Genomic DNA, 6542 nt, shown 5'->3' with positions numbered 1-6542 from the left:
CTCAGGTCATGATCCTGGGCTCCTGGGATCGAGCTGAGCCACACGCCAGGCTCCTTGCTCAGCAGGGAGTCTGCTTCTCCCTCTTCCTGGGCCCCTCTCCCCCTCTCACGCTCTCTCTATCGCTCTCTCTCGACTAAATCAATAAAATCTTTAAAAAATCTAAAATGAATCAATGGGGCACGGTCCTCCCAGCTTCTCTCTGGGCCTCATCCGGCTCCCTCGCCTTGCCCCCACAAGTTGATTCAGAGGAATGTCCTCCATGGGACTCCTGACCTCTGGCATTTCTTCATTCTCCCTTGTGCCTCAGGACAACTAGAGGCAAGAATTCATATAGCTGTGTCTGAGCAAGTCATCTCTCTGGAACTCAGTTTTCCCGTCTGTGAAATGGGGATGATAGCTCAGCGCCTTGGTGTGCGGTTCAGTGAGATCATTCAAATCCAGTGACCCACCAGCCCTTAGAGGGTGCCCGGCCCATGGCAAGTATTCATGGCATCCGCGCTGGCTGGAATGTAGGAAGGACCCCTCCCTGCAGAGGTAGTTTATCAAGCATACACTAGATGGAGAAGAAATGATAGCGCCCTTCACTTCCCACACGCTTACTCTGTGACTGTGGCTGGATTCCTCCCCTTTGCTATGAGATGCCTCAGGATCCTGGAGCAAGAGATCTCGTTTCTTTCTTTCTTTTTTTTAAGATTTTATTTATTTATTTGACAGAGAGACAGCGAGACAGGGAACACAAGCAGGGGGAGTGGGAGAGGGAGAAGCAGGCTTCCCGCTGAGCAGGGAGCCTGATGTGGGGCTCGATCCCAGGACCCTGGGATCATGACCTGAGCCGAAGGCAGACGCTTAACGACTGAGCCACCCAGGCGCCCCAAGAGATCTCGTTTCTGCAGTTGCAAATGAGAGGCATGGACTTGAGGATGTTGCTGCCCTCCCTGCCCAGGGACAGAGGGGGGTCTTGGGTTCTGGCAACCTTCCAGATCCCCAAGGGCTTCTGCTGCACCTCTTGTCCCTGGGTTCCAGGAGATTCCCCAGGATCCTGGAACAAGATATCCGTCTCTTGTCTAATTAGTGTGAGATAGTTTCCTGATAGTTGAGCCCTGACCTGACGTAAGAAAGGTGTTCATTTTAGGAGGTGTTGACTGCGTTCCTGGCTGGAGAGCCTGTCGTGGTCCGTCTCAGGTGTGGACTCACTTCCATGGCCCTCTGCCCGTATGTCATTTGCTCCTGGGAGGTGCGTGGGGCCGTTTGTTCCTGTCCAGGCTGATTGATGCACACGGAGAGCAGAGACCCGCTGTGTGAACAAGTGTGTGTGTGCGGGGTCCAGACCTGGTCTAGCCCCGTGAGACTGGTGTAATCTGGTGTTAGTACAGGTCTGCCCAAGATGTTTGAGCGGGTTTACACTAGTGTCACCTAGTTTTAACTGATTTGACTCACTTTATGTCAGTTTAAGTGCATTTGTGTCTCCTTGGCTATTCTGAACTCCTTTACCGTTTAATAATAACAGACCCTGATCTTGCACCGGTGACATGTCAGCATTGTGGATTCCAAGTGCTTTACCTACAGTAAGTCACACAATCCTCATACCGGCCCCACAGGTAGATACTGTGTCCTCATTTTACACATGGAGAAACTGAGGCACAGACAGCTTAAGACACTGGCCCCAGGTTTCATGGTTATGGAGGGGCAGAGGCAGGGTTTGAACCTCTTCCTTCTGGCTCCTGAGTGAGCTCTGAACCTCGGTGTCAGGCTCTAGCACTACAGATGAGGATTTGAACCACTTCAAGAGGAGTCGATTTGATCTGAGCCAGTTGTTGTTGCTGCTATAAGCTGCTTTGTTCTGGCTCGATCTGCATCCAGTCCTGAATCTGGCACATTCCAGTGGATGCACAGATCTCAGACCCCGTAGCTCCTTGAAATGGAAGACCACCATATTCGTTTTCTAGGGCTACTGTAACAAACTGCTACAGCTTTGAAAACAAGAGAAACTTATTTTCTGACAGTTCTGGAGATGTGGACAGGCACATTCTCCCTCTGTAGGCTGTTGGGAGAAGCTCCTTCTGGCCTCCTCCTGCTTGTGGTGGCCCCAGGTGTTCCTTGGTCAGATCGCTCCGATCTCTGCATCTGTGGTCACATGGCCTCCCTCCTCTTCTGTGTCCCCTGTGTGTCTCCCATAGGGACACTGGCCAGTGGATTTAGGGTCCACCCCGTTATCAAGGGTGATCTCATTTCAAGATAATTACATCTGCAAGGACTCTTTTTCCAAATAAAGTAACATTCATCAGTCCCAGGGCAAGACATGGACATATCTTTCTCGGGGACTCATCCAACCCATCATGACCACTAAGGTCACATCGCAGTATTTCCCCTTAGGGACCCAGCTCTTAAAAATGACTCTTCCCACTGGATTGGAATTCACCCATCTGTAGGGGTTTTATCACTTTCTGCTCGGAGATGGAAAGGCCAAGTGTAAAATGTGCGGGCAGCCATGGGAGAGCCTCTTGTACTTTTCAAGACCCTTTTATTAACATTCCTAGGTGAGAAGATCTAGACTTCCCGGAAACATCAAGTGAAGTGTGGACATGTTTCTGTAAACAGGCATTCCAAGCTTGGACCAGCCTTCTGAGATGTTTGCTGGTGGTCTCACCAAGCTTCCTATGCCCGGGTGAGCCTTCTTCACTGAAAGTGATGCTGAACTGAAGGAGGATAGATGAGGGGGAGCTGTTAACCCCAAATCTCCCAGTACTCCTGGCTCGGGTTTGCAGGAAGCTGACAATTTAGATGTCGGTGAAGGTGGCACAGTGGGTCATTACTCAGCGCACAGACTTTGCAAGGAAGCAGCACCCAGGGGCCTTTTATACCCAGCTGGCCCCAACACCAGTGATGCAGAAATATTACACAAAAGGGAAAGCTGTGTTTCTCTGTTCGGCATTTTCCCACTTGCACTGACCACTGAAGCCCACAAACACTACCAGGTATGGGAGTCAACTTAGCCCTTGCACAAATTTGGCCTGGGCAGAGGCGTGTGTCCAGGCATTCAGGGCTTGGGCTTGAGGTTCTGTTCGGCCCCCAACAGCTCTGTGGGGGAGCCAGAAAGTCTTTCTGAGTCTTGACTTCCCCATCTGTAAATTGAGATAACTGGATTACCTGGGGGAAAGGCTTATGCTTGGCACCTGCCACATCTGACAGAGAACAGACTGGCGGGCCAGGGTCATCACAAGTTCATGGGCAGTAATTCTGAATGGTCGCTCTGCACGGCTGGAAATCCTACTGTTTCTCCTGGGGCCTTGGTTGTGAAAATGACTTCATGCCTAACCCTTGGTCCTGCACCCGGTCCTCTGTGCCAGTCTCGCTTTGGCAGTGACTTGCTCCCACTCCACTGGAAAAATGGAAACCATCAGAGGAGCCTCCCTGGTCTTTGTATGGCGAAATCTACAAACCCATCTCCCCTTCTCTTCGGCCTCTAGGGTCATTGTCTGTCCCCGCGGCTCTCAAAGCAGCTCTGTCTTTTGTGCTCTGGGTCCCCCTCCCTTACTTTATCAGGGACTTTGCTCCGGGGTAATCCCTTTGCTCTGTATCACCAGGTCCTGCCCTCCTAGCGGTCAGTATCATCAGCACAGACTCAGTTTTGTAGCCTCCATAGTTGGACGAAACCTCCGCATGACCCTCGCATTCCCTTCCAACACTCCCGTTCTCCACTTCCTTTTGCACTAAAACTTTCTGAAAAGTTGCCTATGATCGTTCTCTCCAATTCACTGGCTCCCATTTGCTGTCCCACCCATTCCAGTGGAGCTTCCAGCCTCCCTCTTCCACCAAGACTGCTCTCAGCAAGGTCGCCCCAAGTCCCTGTTGCCAAATCTAGTGGATGTTTCTCTGTGCTCAGCTCATTCGACCATTGGGTGGAATTGCACCCAGGTCAACTCTCCTGTCTTGAAAGACTCTCTCTTATTGGCTGCCTGACCTCTCCTACCTGGCTTTCCTCCTCCCTCCCTGGCCACGCCTGCTCAGTCTACTGTACCATTCCTCCCTCTCTGTCCAGCTTCTAATATGGGGGCGTCCCTGGCTCAGTCCCTTCCCTCTTATCCAGTTGGAGCTGGAAACAATATAAGTCACAAGGTAGCCTAGAGGTCCAAATGTCCCTGAGGCTGCCCAAACTCGGGGGAGGGGAACAGTCTCCGACTCTCAACGACTCTCAACATGGGAGCAGAGCATTTGTGGCCATCTTCAACCCCCCGGGCTAGAAACCCAGAGGTCCTGCTCGATTCCTCCTGTCTCCCACCCCTCCCATCTGCTGCTCCTTCAGTAAGTCCTGTCATCACCACCATCGCCCCCACCCCCGTCAGAATAGGTCTCAAATAGGTCCACTTCTCTTGTCTCCATGGCCACCAGCCTCGTCCAAGCCCCAGAGCCTCTCGCCTGGTCCCACCGTTGCCTCCTGCCTGGTCCCTCTGAACCACTTCCCTGACTCGCCGTCTGCTGTTCTCACTGGAGGGGCCCGAGTGGGCTTTGCTCGTGTGCATCACATTATTTCACTCCCACAGTGACATCTCTCCGCTGGTCAGAAGACAATGCAAGCTCTTCGCTCCAGCCTGGGGGCCCTCCCCGCCTCGGCTCACCCCCCCCCCCTCCCGCCCTCCTCCGTCGCTGCCAGGCAGCCCCTCTGGGCTTCCTTCTGTGTCTCGAATAGACCCACCTGTGCCAGGCTTCAGGACTCTTGGCTTGCACTCTTCGGCTTCCTGGGACACCCCCCCCCAAGCTCCTTCCTGTCCTTCAGGTCTCAGCTCACCTGTCGTCTCGTCCCCAAGGCCCTGGGGGCCACCACATGACTCCAGGGTCCTATGCCGTGTGTATATGTAGAGAGCGCTTCACTAGGAGATACTTGTTTGCTTGTTTATGTGTCCATCTTCATCCGTCAGATTGAAGACTTCGCCGCAGAAGGGCCTGTGTCTGTTCGGCTCCACCCTGAGCTCCCCACGCTGGCCCCAGAGTAAATGACCAGCACTAGTAAATGACCAAGAAACGCTCACTGAGTGAAGGAGAAAATCCGACGGGAAGGCATGGCATGGTGTGGTACCACACATTTCCACACGGCCCGGAACTTTCTCTGCCAGAGCTCCAGCATGCTGTGGCAGCACACCCTTCTGCCTGTCACACAGCCCCAGGGGCAGGGCTTTCCGTCACACAGTCCAAGGGGCCCCGGGAAGGCCAACGTGTCACGACATGGCCCGACATGCACAGCGCGAGGCTTCGCTTGGATCGCCCGGGTGTCACGACTCTCAGCTCTGGACACGTCCGGCTGACCCCAGCTGGCCACAAGGGACCCCCAGCCTTGACCGGAGTGTCATTTGGGACCCAAACAACTGAGCCCCAGGCCCCAAGTGGTGGGCCCTTGGCCGCAGACCTGGGTTCAGCGGAGAATAATGGGCCTTTGTCTTCCCAGAAGGCCCTGCTCAGCCTCCGGAGGAGAATGGCCCATTCTGAGCACCCGGAGCAGCTGTGTGGTGGTGGCAACGGTGAGGGGGATGGGTAAGCCCCGGACTGGGGAGAGGCGAGGAGGCCTGGGCCTCTGCTCTGCTGTGTGACCTTAGGCATGTCACTGTCCCTTTTCGCTTGCACCTCCCTTTGTAGAAAGAGAAGAGCATGAAAGGGCCTCTAAGGAGCATCCCAGTACCAAGGCCCAGAGAGGAACAGTGTCTGCCCAAGGCCACAAGTGAGGGAGGGCAGAATTGCCACCAAGCCCAGGTCACCTGCCTCCCAGAAGGCAGAAGGGCTCGGTGGGTCCTGCGTGACTCCTCACCTGTTGCTCTGCCCCCAGGCCCTTGCAGCAGAATAAGGCAGAGAATAAGGCACCAGGAAGGAGGGGGGCCATGGAAAAGGAAAGCGGGGCTATAGCACCCACCCAGCCCTGCCCTTTTCCTCTCCTCTTTGGCCAAGGCACCCAATGAGTCATGAGATTCCACTGGGGTGGGCTTAGTGCCAAAACCAGTGATGACAAGGGACACCCGCCCCCGCCTCCCAGCCATGCTCTTGGCTCTGCAACCCTCCCCTGCTCTGTGTTCCTGCCTCCTGCGCACAGGCAGGCAAGAACGGGCGGAGAGCCCAAACCCCCAAACAGACACAAACAGACACCTACACACACGCAGACCGTTAGTGAGACAGACCCCGAGTAGATAGGCGGGCAGAGACAATGACAGTCACACAACCATTACGTGCGGACACACAAGTCACCAAGCACCCACATACTGGCAAAGAACAAGCTGCCAACAAGTACCCAGATGCACGCACGACCCAGAGGCGACATGCAGACGGACACACAGGCACAGGGCACACACATAACAGAGAGACAAGCAGATGCAAGCAGACACACCCCACAAACACGATTCAGATGCGCACGCGCGCGCGCGCGCACACACACACACACACACACACACACACACACACACACACAACAAAGGCTCACACGGGTGGCCCACAGGGAGTGATCTGGGGCAAAGGACGAGCCAGATGTCCAGGGCCACACCCCAGCCCCCTGCCCCAGACCC

This window comes from Callorhinus ursinus, unplaced genomic scaffold (assembly GCF_003265705.2).
Source record: "Callorhinus ursinus isolate GAN/ISIS: 27379988/994484 unplaced genomic scaffold, GSC_fseal_2.0 scaffold18, whole genome shotgun sequence".
Taxonomy (NCBI): domain Eukaryota; kingdom Metazoa; phylum Chordata; class Mammalia; order Carnivora; family Otariidae; genus Callorhinus; species Callorhinus ursinus.
The sequence above is the reverse complement of the archived record's forward strand: the minus strand, read 5'-3'. Positions refer to the sequence as shown.